The sequence below is a fragment of the Pleurodeles waltl genome, chromosome 11 (assembly GCF_031143425.1).
Source record: "Pleurodeles waltl isolate 20211129_DDA chromosome 11, aPleWal1.hap1.20221129, whole genome shotgun sequence".
Classification (NCBI taxonomy): Eukaryota; Metazoa; Chordata; class Amphibia; order Caudata; family Salamandridae; genus Pleurodeles; species Pleurodeles waltl.
Genome location: NC_090450.1, coordinates 74,321,655 through 74,334,302, shown reverse-complemented (window position 1 = coordinate 74,334,302; position 12,648 = coordinate 74,321,655). Strand labels below are relative to the sequence as shown.

Genomic DNA, 12,648 nt, shown 5'->3' with positions numbered 1-12,648 from the left:
GAGGAGTAATCAACCAATCAATTAAATTAAGTTTATTAGTCAATTAAAACCGTAAACCATTACATAGTATGCGTCTTATACCTAGCTCTTCTAAAATCAAATACGATTATACAATCAACATTTTAAAATATAACAATTTATCAACCTCCCAGGTTCCTTGTCCACAGATTCAAAGCACCTTTCATGATTACAGTCTATCGTGGTTCCTTTTAATAATGATATCCAATTATAAGGACACTTGCTACTTCCAAGAGGTACCTCTGATCATACTCAAACTCATATTATTAGACCTCTTGGCCACATAGTACATAATAATGATGCCATGTCAAAAGTCGGCTGACTGAACAAGCAGACGCATAAAGTGATAGCACCTTCAAAGTGGATTTGCTTACATTCAGCTTTTTTGATCCATATTTCAAAGTCATAGCAGGACTACTTTAAAGACACAGCAGGGCCATGCTACAGAAGTATCCGATGCAATTTCTCAGAAGAAAGCCTTGATTTATGTGCTACACTAGTAGAACTGGGATCCTTGCCGTGGTTTCCCCTAACGTTTCACCTTCAGACATCCTGTTTTTGTTGACTTTGTTATTGGCGGCTTTAGGATTCTGCTCACTTTACCACTGCTAACCAGTGCTAAAGTGCTTGTGTTCTTTCCCTGAAAATCTGTTAACATCAGCAGATACCCAACTGGCATATTTATTTACTTAGAAGTCCCTAGTAAAGTGTACTACCTGTGCCCAGAGCCTGTAAATTAAATGCTACCACTGGGCCTGTGTCAGGATACTTCAATTCGATTTCCTCAGAAGCAGAAGATAACTCCTCAGTCCCGACCCGAGCTACTCACAACAAATATTAATCCTTCGTGCTGAGTACCCCGGAGGGGGAAAGGGGAATGGGATGGTAGAGAGACTGCCACAGAGATGATGAACGCCAGTACTCAGTCTGCCTCTTCACATCTAAGATTGGATACAGCACCTGCAAGAGTCACAGTCGCAATTACTAGGGACATACAACATCAGTTTTTCACTTTCTACTCTCAACACTTAATTCTCTTTAATTCTATTATTTCTTCACTCACCCTGAGTTCTCTGTAGCCTTGCTTCTCTCTATAAATGATAGCTCTTCTTAAAAAATGCTTATTACTGATTCTGGAAGAACTTCTCAACCTTTGTTAGAGATTGGTTTTATGTTGCTATATATATATATATAGTTGGTGATAATGCGTTCTTCAAATCAGCTGATGTTATTTAATTTCTCCTGTCTTATTGTGACTTCTGTCAATACTTGTATTTGTAAATGCTTGTTAATTAAAGTTTGTTTCTCCTTTCTTACTTCGACATTTGTTGATAACTTGTATTTGTAAATGCTTGTTTATTACAGTTAGTTTCTCCTTCCTTACTTCGACATCTGTCGATAACTTGTAGTTGTAAATGCTTGTTTATTTAAGTTTGTTTCTCTTTTAAACTCTATTTTGGTTTATTACCATTGAATTTGTAAATGCTTATTTGTTAACAGTTCGTTTCTCCTTTAAACTTTGCCTTTGTTTATAACCTTGACATTTGTAGATACTTGCTCTTTTAAAGTTCGTTTTTTCTTTGACTTTAATATCTTAAACAAGAACCTTGTAAACATAAGGTTAATTCATACATTAACTCTGTAGCCTTGCCGACTTCCACGGGAACGGTCTACTATCAAACTCTTCGAATAAACCTTGACAATATTTATCCGTTTTCTGTAAAATAATCTTCAAATTTAATTTTACCTCACAGGAGTTTCTGTTCTGAAGCGCGCTCTCTCTCCACACAGCTGATTCCTGTCAGACCTCAGTTGAAGTGCAAGGCTTTCAGCTGGAGAGCTCGTAACCTAGCAACCAACCGATTGCAAGACTAGAACTGTAACTAACCTTCAGGACTCACAGCGGCCATCTTGGATCTTCTCTTCTTGATTCTTCCTTTGAAATAAGCGCAAGATTACTCTGCAAACCTTCTTCCAGTTTGGGCTTTGCTGTCTCCACTGAGGATATCTCTTTGCTTTTCTCATGCACTTCTTTGATTTGACTTTGCAAGTTTGTGTGGTCATGACAGCCTGCAGCAGTGATTGTGCCACCCACTTAAGTACCCCTCTAAATGTCTCAGGCCTGCCATTGCAGAGCCTGTGTGTGCAGTTTTAAACAGCCATGGCGACCTGGCAAATTCAATCTTTTGTGAGGCTCACACCTTCCTTTTTAATACAGATAAATAACCCCTAAGGGATTTCCTAGACAGCTGCAAGGGCAAGGTGTGGTGTATTTAAAAAGTTGGACATGTACATTTAAGTTAGACCTATTCGAGTAGTGAAAAACTCTTAAATTTGCTTTCCACTGCTGCAAGGCCAATACTTATCAAAGGATAACATTGGAGTTACCTTATTACATACTATAAGTGTAATTTCCAAATGGGAAGCGATAACACCTCCCCGTCCTACCCCTGTTTGATGTCTCTGGAATTACAATTTAAAATCGTAACTTTTGGTGAAGTTAGCTTTTAAATTGCATTTTCTTGCCCTAACCATTGGGTGCCCACAGCCTGTCTCTGATCTCTTGTCTGGGATGAGTGACAGCTAGGCTTTGTGTATTTCCCCCGTTTGGTGTCTCTGGAATCACAATTTAAAATCATCCTAACTTAGGGTGAAGTTGGCTTTTAAACTGCATTTTCTTGTCTTAGCCATTGGGTGCATGTCTCTGATGTCTTGTCTGGGTGACAGCTGGACTTTGTGTACTCCCCTTGTACAGCCACACACAATGGGTGCTTTGGTGTGAACTGATGGGCCTTGATGGACCATCCTGGGGAGGAGCTGGACACAGCCATACTTACACCTGAAGAGGCTGCATACCCCACTTCAGTGAATCTGAAGCCAGGGGAGGAAAGGTTGTGCAGTTCAAAGGTATGTCTTTGAAGTCTGCTTCACATCAAAGCACCAGTGGTATAAGAACTGGACCTCAGACACCACCATTTCAGTACTCTTCTTGACCTGTTAATACCCAGCCAGGAAGAAGGACTGCTGTGCTGATGAAGGCCTGCCATTCTGCTGGACTGCTGTTTTGCGGTTCTCCTGCTTTGCTGACCTGTGCTTGCTGCTCTTTTCCGTGGGATTGAGAAGGACTAGACCTGCATCTTTCCAACCCAGAGTGACTCCAAGGGCCAGTTGGCTGGCCTCCTGATCTGAAGTCGCAGGTACATAAAATATATCCAACCACCCAGCTTCTGCACCTAGACTCGTCCCTCTGTGAGTCTGCCCTACCAAGAAGTGCCACACCAATTCTTGACCCTTAGACGTGGGCCTAAGGTGTTTGCTCCAATGGAACCAACGCTACCTCTGCTGTAGGAGCAGAATCAATGCATCACCACTGCTGCGAGGAGTAGAACAGATGCATCACCACTACTCCATGGGTCGGAACGGATGCAAAAAAATTCATTACTACTGCACTCTGCATCTTCGGACTGAAGCAATGCCCCCGGAACCGCCACTGTATGACAATTTCCCTGGCACAAGTTCCTTGCATCACCGTTGATGGTAGTGGCGACGATGACCCTGAATCGCTGCATTTCAGCTCCACTGCTCATTGGAACCAGCTTTGTTTGATTGCTTCATTTTCAGTATCTCTCTCCATCCATTCATTCTTTCTAAATCTCTCTCTCCCTCTCCCAAACTCTGTCTTGAAGACCCTGCTGTGTCTTCTTTAATTAACTTAGTGGGGAGCTGGAGAATGTGACAGCGGCAGTGGTCGTTGGCCTTTCCAAAACAAGCTTCCAATGGCTCAAACCCCCAGGAAATGCATGCTTGAGTAAATGGCCAGCCATGGCATGCCAGAAGGACCTTGAGCAGTGAACTTTTGGTGGCCATGTATGGATAAGGATGTAACTGAGTGGGAGGTGAGCTGCAAGGATTGTAAAGATGGGGGAAAATGATTGAAAGTGGTAGAGCAATGAGTAATGGGATAGTGGATCCAGGATTACCATGGCATACGGTCTGTATAGACTTATAGGACCCGTGGGATGGGAGGCGTCCAAATTGAGGTTTGGCCTTGTCATGGTAGATGTTTATTCCAAATGGTTTGTGGTGACATTTATGCGAAAAAACACATCAAAGAATGCCATTACAGTATTGGATAAAGTATTCATAGAGGAAGGATATCTGGTAAAATTGATCACAGATAATGGGACTCAACTTAAGTTGGATGAAATTCCGCAGTATTTGAATGTTTGTGCATACTACACTCATGAACCTCATTGAACAACCCGCAAGCCAATGGGGTTGTTGAGAGGGCAAATCGCATGGTGAACAGAGTTGTACAAATGGCAGTTGAAAGTAAGGGTGATGTTAGAGGGAAAAGTTGGAACTTATAATGATGAAGGTGAAGAAGATAATGCACAGAGGGGCAGAGGTCACGGGTCATGAAGGCTTCGGGTACCACCTAGGCATAAAAAATTACTATATATGCAATGCTTAAGAATGTATATAAAAGAATGTCAGTAATCTTACAATGCAATGTGTATAATGTACATAGGGAAGGTTTACGGAGGTATCATTTTTTTATGTGTGTAATATTTCTTTATTTCTGTAAAGGGGCGAAGATGTGTTGTATTTGTGTACATAGTTTATTCATTGCACGTGTACCTTTCAACACAGGGTTAAAATGTTAATGTGCCTATATTCTAGCAATCCTAAATTCTGTAACTTTGCTGGGTTCCCTTTTGAGTCCATTGCTTGCTGACTGGAGAGGGAGCACCAGATGCAGTTATGTCCCAGTAAAGATGTGTTTGAACCCTCTACTGGCTCCTGGGGGTGAATCATAAAACAGCACCTGTTTTTTTTAAGGTGTATGGGTTTGTTTTAATTCCAAATAAAGCAAACACAGTGATTGTGGTCTGCTGTTTCTTGCACGCCAACATCCTTGTGTTTGTAGCCAGTCACGGGGAGGCACAATGGCAACCTGGGTAATTAATATTCAACATTCTGTGATTCCCTTCGACTGGAGATTATTTTGCTTAGACCTAGCAGTGTGCAGGCGGCATTGCACAATTAAAGACAGGCACTAAAAATCGGTGCACAATTTGCAATCCATTTTTGTGATCCATGTGTTCGTACATTTAGCGTATAATTTTGTTTTTTGTTTAGTTCTCAAGTGAGCTAATTTAGGTGAATCATAGGACTCTGTTAAATGTTTCACATGTTTATATTAATTTCCTTTACATAATATTATGTTTTATTATTGTCCATTTTACACACAAAAATGTTTCTCGCGTTTCCTTTTATAGCATGAGCACATTTAACTTGCAATGAGACTTTCATCAGTGAATAGGACTACACCTCTCTACTGATTTTTCAAATGATTTCTCTATGTATTTGAAAAAAGTGTGCTACGTTGCACAATAGAGACAACTGTTTTAGTGTATATGAGTCATGATGCAAGAGTGTTTTTGGGTACAGGAAATTGTTCCTTTATATCTTAGCTGCTTTAAGGAGTGGCAGTAAAAGATGAATGATTTTTTGTTAAAGCTATTGTTTCTGTGTCATCTTATTTACCTTCCCTGAACTGACCATTGCTCGTCTCTCCCAAACTCTTTTTTACGTAGTTTTAATCGGGAGAACAAATGTCCGGTTGAACCCTTAATATTACATATAAACTTATCTTTCATTCATTCATCTTATGAAAACCCAGAACAATGCACCTGATTTTATAGCTTGCTATGGGGTTTGACATTTTTGTACTGGTGGCATGGCAATTTTGCAGCAACTGATGTTGCAAAAATACATTCATACCAATAGAGCAGAGCAAACTGACATTTTTGCACTGGCAGGTTTCTGCTAATATTATTTTCACACTGATCAATTGGTGAATGCAATAGGAAAAAAAAGTCTAATGTCAGTTCAATCTATGTAATTCAGCACCGATTTGGCAATTCTGAAGGTTCACATTTGTTCCTCTAAATTGTTTCTCTGACAGATATTTTATATTGAGAGCTGAAGGGCCTGATTTAAGGTTTAATAGATGGAGTAGTGCCTGTTGGAATGGCAGAGGACTTTACCATCACTATCCTGGTGGTACTCCATCTACCAAATTTAGAGATGACCGCCAGTCCGCTGGTCATATCTGTGCATCGAAAAGAACTGTTGTCACAGCAGTTCCCTTCAATATACTAAGAGTTTGATGGACTGTCACTATTTGTTTTGGTGGCTGTCCACAAATCTATTGACTTTTTTGTTTTTCAAAAACAAACTCCCAAAACGAGACTTTGTTCCTAAAAAAAACCGAATGACCCCCACCATAGAGAGTTGTCTTCCAGAATGTGAGGGTCATTATTGTATTTTCTTATCCCTCAGTGTTTGTTTTTTCCTGGCACAGATGGACAGGAACAAAATACTTTACATCACCCACCTTAAATAGGGTAGGCGGTGCAGTGTACTTCTTCTGGCAGCTATCAGAGAATGTATCCTATTGATGGATCCAACAGGGACTCCATTGATTGAATACAAAAGGTCTGCCCATCTTCCTGTAGTTAAATTAGAGGGGTGGACCATGGGTTTGGTGGGCAGGGTCCTTAGTTGTGTTTGCAATGGAGGTCCTTTTCCGTCAAACTCTACATTTGGCACATACTCGATGTGTATTTCTCTGTGATTTATAGCTTCATTAATGTGTGCTTCTCTTCACTGGCACCTTCTTCACATTACAGACACAGATAAGAGTTCTCTCAGGCTTTACCTCTGCAGTAGTAGAGAGCACCGTCTAGCTGATATGTTAATTAGGCCAGAGTATCCTCTGACTTCAATTGCAAGTCCCAGAAAATGCCAACATGTAGCTTTTATGAATATCTGTTTGGCAACCTCCTAGAGTTTAAATACAAATGCTACCCTTTAAAATTAAATTAGTCTCAACAGAAACCAATTTGTAACCTTTTTTGGTAATTTGATAGAGTGACAGCCTCAGTAAATTCTACATATTTTAATTAGCCTTTCCAACATGCTGCAGCAACAATCATTGCGGGCAAGGCAAATTAAACCAGAAGACGCTTTCATTATTGTAGATATTTGCATGGTCCTAGTCAGGTGTGTGGCCGAATGAGAGATGCCAATGTTATAAATCTACATGTGTTTTATAACTAAGTCTATATTCAAGCGAACACATAGCTGAGACAATCTTTTATTAATAAATTGTTAAGTGCATATACTTTGCAGTCGGTTTGCCTTCAGTGACACGTTTTGAGATACATAAGTGGAAATGTACAAGGATATCAATCAATGTTATCTTATGTAGTTTTGTGAAGATTTGTACAAAGCTTATATCGCCCTGCTGATATCCTGGCACCTCAGAAGAAGGGGAGGCTGCCCTCACTTGGACCTAATGAAGAAGCCAGATTTTCAGCTCTTTGTGAAATTCTCGGAGGGAGGTGGAAGACTAATGTGTAGCAGGAGGTTGTTCCAGGCTTTAGAAACCAGATAAGAAAAGGTGCAACGTCCACCTCTTCAGATACCGTGAACATGGGTGAGCGAGAGATTGGCATTTCTGAGGTGTCTCTTCGGGGTACAGAAGTTGATATTGGTGTTCAGTTACACACGTCACACATGTGTAGTGCTCTGTAGAAGAGGATGAGGAGTTTGAAGAGTGCACATTTGTGCCTGAGGAGCCAGAGAAGGTCTGGCGTGTTTGGATATGAGAAAGCTGAGTGGGAGATTGAGTGAGAATCTCGCTGCTGCTCTTTGAGTGACCTGGACCATTTTGGTGAGTTGCACAATGATTCTGACTTAGAGGTTGCTTTCGTTGTCCAGTCTACTGGTGAGTGGCTAACCTTATGAAACTTCGAAGTTTGCTTGTCAATTACGATACCTAGGTTTTTTGGTGAGTTTGACAGGGACTTTCTACCTATTCAGATTAGCTTGAAAGTGCCAGGAGCTTTTGTCCCAGAATCATTCAAAACTGTCCAGAAAAGGATTGATTTTTTGAGCAATCAATCCCCATTCTTGGGAAAAACTTGTGTTTGCTAGAATTTGGTGTAGATTTGTCCCCATTCCAAATTCTCTAAATTCTTCAATACTTGAATAAGGACCCTTAAGGCATTATATAGAGACTGGCAACTGGTGTTCTCCATCAAAATCTGGCAGATAACCCACCCTGCCTATTACAAGTTCCATAGGCTGGTGTGCGCTTGACTACGCAAAAGGGATATCTGCCATATTTGTGACAGAGTATCCCATGTGCCTCGCTCTTAGTATGGCCCTTACTTTTAAGAAGGAAGCCAGTCCCCAAATCCATCAGTTCAATTATCCATACATTTTCTTGATTGTAAGAATGCCATTTGCAAGGTGGAGGATGAGTGCTACCCATTGGACATTTCCATCCCCTACTTTTGTTGTCTGTTCCTTGTATCAGCCTACCTTTAAGTGACAGGCATCAACTACTGCAGCAATGGCTACTCTTAGGGCTTAAAGATCCCCGCAAGACAAATAGGATCTCTAAAAGTCAGCCAGTCCTTTGCAAGTGTATCTGGAGGGTAGGTAGGAAGCATGCCCTACTTTAAATGAGTAGGGGTCTGTGAAATTTGCGTAATTTGCTTTCAAGTAATTACAAGAAGTTTCAGCAAAAATAACATAATTCCATGAAGTGCATTTTTTGTCACAAGGGTGCATTTAACTAAAGCACAATGAGCAACAGCCACTTGCTTTCTGGTAAGTTTATTTGCAGGACATTTTTATGGCAAATGGTACATACTTATGCAAAGTTGCTCAATAGCGTGATTTTGCGTAACAAGAGTAATATGAAATTCATAACATTCCACAAATGACATCAGCGTAGTTTAAATTTTGGTAAGACCTGTAACTGTGTCTGTTGCTCGTGAATTAATAATCAACACATAATGTGAATGGTTAGGGCTCTTTCATTGACTACAATCAATCAACGTCGGTTGTTTTTAATATACTGATTGCACAACATACATTACTATTATAAGTTGGGCAAAACTCAGGTTTAGAACAGCAAAAACGTACAGGAATTTAATAAATGCATTATCACATGGAGAGACTGGGAAATCCTTTTCCAATGCAGAAAATTGCACATCATCAACTTCGTATAAAGTAATTGTAGCTCTTTTGTATTAGCCCTACCCAGAATCTTCGCGCCAATGTTATCACATTTTCCATACATTTAATGATCCAGCCAAACTTCTAACTAGTCACAGTGTGTATAATATGATGATGATGAGGAAAAAAGAACCTATAAGGCACACTTTGGCACGAAGTGAATCTTGGTGGGTGCTCAGTTGTAACAGATTAAGAAGGGAAGAAATTAAAGAGAACTAGAGTAAAAAAGCTCTTGAGCACTAATAAAAGGCAAGATGATCATTGACCAGACATAGAGAGAGGTGGATTGCATTCCAGGCTTTGACAGCCAGCAAGTAGCGGCCTCTGACAAGTGCCAGCTGGATATTAAGAATCGCGACCAGTCTCTGAGATGAGGAATGGATAACACAAGAGCTGCAAGATAGAGTCAAAGGTGATTAACGATAACCAGAGTTAGATCAATGAAAGGACCAGTGAACCAAGCAGAGTGTCCAAAATTTAATTCTGCTGGAGAGATGGAGCCAGTGAGAGGAAGCATGGCAAATAGATAGGTAAGTCAACGAAGCTGGAAAATAGTAAATTTTGCATTTTGAATCCTGGTTAGCCTTATGAGAAGATGGAAGGCCAAGATAAAGAGAATCATAGTAGTTGAGACAAGGTAAAATAACTGCTTGAACCACAATCTGTGGAGAAGAAAGTGATAGAAAAGGAGGTTTTTTGTGCTGCTGGAGATTATGAAAGCAGGAGGAAAACACTTTATAAATGTGAGGGGAACTGACAATAATTGATTTTAGTAGAAGCCGAGATCCCTGACAGACTTATATGGTGAGGGAGCAGAATTGAGTTCTGTAGGTCACCAGTAGGCAGACATCCCAATTGATTCCAGCTGGGGGCTCATTCTGATGTAGAAATCGTAAACACCCGAGCTCTTCACCACTATTTGCTTCAATTGTGGAAACTTCAAAGCAACAAAAGTCAACTTTTTTCAGTCAGTAGAAAGCACTTACCCCATAGGCTAACCTGCAGTTGGGAGCTAATTAAGCAGATTCAGCACTTTTTATTAAGCTTTCTTATAGTGGAAAGGGCACGGTGAATGAGTTAAATACTTCATGTTCTATCCCTGGTGAAGGAGACCTGAGCAAGGTGCATCACTTAAAAGGGTGTATCGCATAAAGTGGTCATATAACTCTATGTTTAGCTGTCATGAGCGATACGCATACAACACCTGACTTTCTCATTGATTTAAGCTGCTTTAACAAAGACAAGATTTCGACGTTCTTAATCCATACAAATTCAGAAGATCTGCCACGTTCCAGTAGCACAATCTTCCCAGCAAATTTCCTGTTCTCACTGATCAAATACAGCGATTTTGAAAAAGAGAGACCAGACCTTTACATAAGTACACACACACTCCCAGTCATCTTGGACTCTTTACAAATATGGTATAACAAAATCAGTACAAAACGTTATTATGTTTTCGCTACTATTTGACTACTCCTTTCGTACAAGTTTTAGCATATTTGAAGATTACAAAAATCTTTTTTACACAGGGTTCTATTCACAGTGGTAAATTAGAACAATCTTGCCCACCACTTCTACTAATCTTTAATTGTGTTGATTAAGAGCTTTACATTTAATGGTATATTTGCTTTCCTCTCTTTTGTACTACTTATCCTTATTAACTATAACCTGAAGTACCTGGAATAATTCTCTTCACCTCCTGAAGCATGGAATGATGTTTCTGTAGCATCTGATACAATGGACCACAGGGTCCTTCTCATAAACCCAACAAACGGGGCAGAATATCTGGCTTGGCATTACAATGGATTTGGCCCTTCCTCTGTAACAGAAGAAAATAAGTGCTTATTGAATCAAAAGCTTCTTCAGTTGCAGAGAGTTACTTATGCTTTCCATTAGTGTCCCTACTTCTTATCCCAAAATTTGCTTGCATGATTATTTATATTATGCCAGGCTTAACCCGAAACATACAAAATAAAGGTGTTTAAAAATATGCTTTCACTGGTGCACACTGCAAAATATGTTTGCAGATGGATTCTGATGACATCCAAACCTGTATATGTTTGAAGAACAACAGTGAGAGCCTAGCAAACATTATGGAATGCCCAACTCATACATTCCATTGTATTAAAGGAATGACAAAAGAGTTTTTTTCCTGAATAAAATTAAAACAGAAACATCAATACTTTTAAAAATATACATTTTTATTTAGATTTTGCAAATAAATAAAAGCAGCACATTAGGATAATTCTGTACAAAATGACACTCTTAGAAAAAAAACAGAGCAGTAATACAAAGACCAATAGCAAAGTACATATAGGAGGTCCTGAGAACGCATGAAGCGATAATATTAAATGCATGAATTTCAGAGAAGCACTTCTATTGGATTAGTATCTGAAGTGTTGGGCTTGCAGGATAGGACAGGGATCGGACTAAAAAGATGGGGACCTGTACTCTGAGTATTTAGAGTCAGCTACATCGACCATTTTTAACACTTTTAACAATTATTACCCCACCCACCATTGAGAAAGCTATAGTTAATTACCACAGGCTTCTGACAGAAGAAATCATGAAGGCAAACAACTACTCCAATCCAGAAACTGTGCCCATATTGCCTTACCTTTCCGGATGGCTTATTTTCCTCTTCAATCATATAAAGCCATTTCTAGACTAAAATTAGCCAACAACCAAGCAAACCACTGCTGGAAGGTTGTGGGATTGTTGTCAAGTCAGAGTGATGCAATGCACAGACGTGCCACTGACTGCCATAGCAATAAATACAAACCTCTGGGCGGCACCCGGAACACCTTCGATATGTACTCCCATCAGAATAGGTTGAGGGATTAGTTCAATAATAATGCCCAGATATGAATAAAATAATTTTGAAATCCCTTTCCAAGGTGGTTCGAGGCTCCGACAGCTACCAAACATATGAATGGCATTGACCTCAAGGTGTTGGCAACGAGAGCATGTGATACCTACTGTCTCTCCCAACTGGCGGTTTTTGGGGGGTATAATACAAATCACAAATAGTCTTGTAGTGTTTTGCCTGCAGATTAGCAGAAAGTAACTCAGTGCGTGCCAGCTCTAATGATTCCAGAAAAGAACACTTTGTCGCCCCTAGCTTCAAAATCATCCGCAGTGAGGGCGTTCAAATCATTGTAGAATTGACTAATGGAACAAGGATCCTTCCCAACCAGATGATGTATCAATTCTGTCTTCTGTAAACCTCGGGCACCCACCACTTTATGACTTAGAAAATGCCTCATTTTTAAATACTTAAAAAAATCATTCCGGGATATCTCAAGCCTCCCCTGCAGCTCTTCAAATGAAATTATTCCATCCAGCAAAAAAATCACCCAATCTCTTAATTCCACTGGAAACTCAATCAATTACAGGGGAGCCCCAAAAGATATCTGGAACTAGCAGATTTGTTTCCAAAACGGTGTAATGATGTTGACGCCCTAGCCCCAATTTTTTACAAAGTGGAGCCCAGACCCTATAGGCACCATGTACTGTCTTAAACCGAACTTT

The 12,648-nt window shown here is 40.0% G+C and overlaps 1 long non-coding RNA gene across 2 annotated transcripts in view; it reads right to left on the bottom strand.

Moving 5' to 3' along the window:
* Positions 1 to 12,648, bottom strand: part of LOC138265406 (uncharacterized) — a 335,861-nt gene that overhangs the window by 145,449 nt on the left and 177,764 nt on the right. The window lies entirely within an intron of this gene.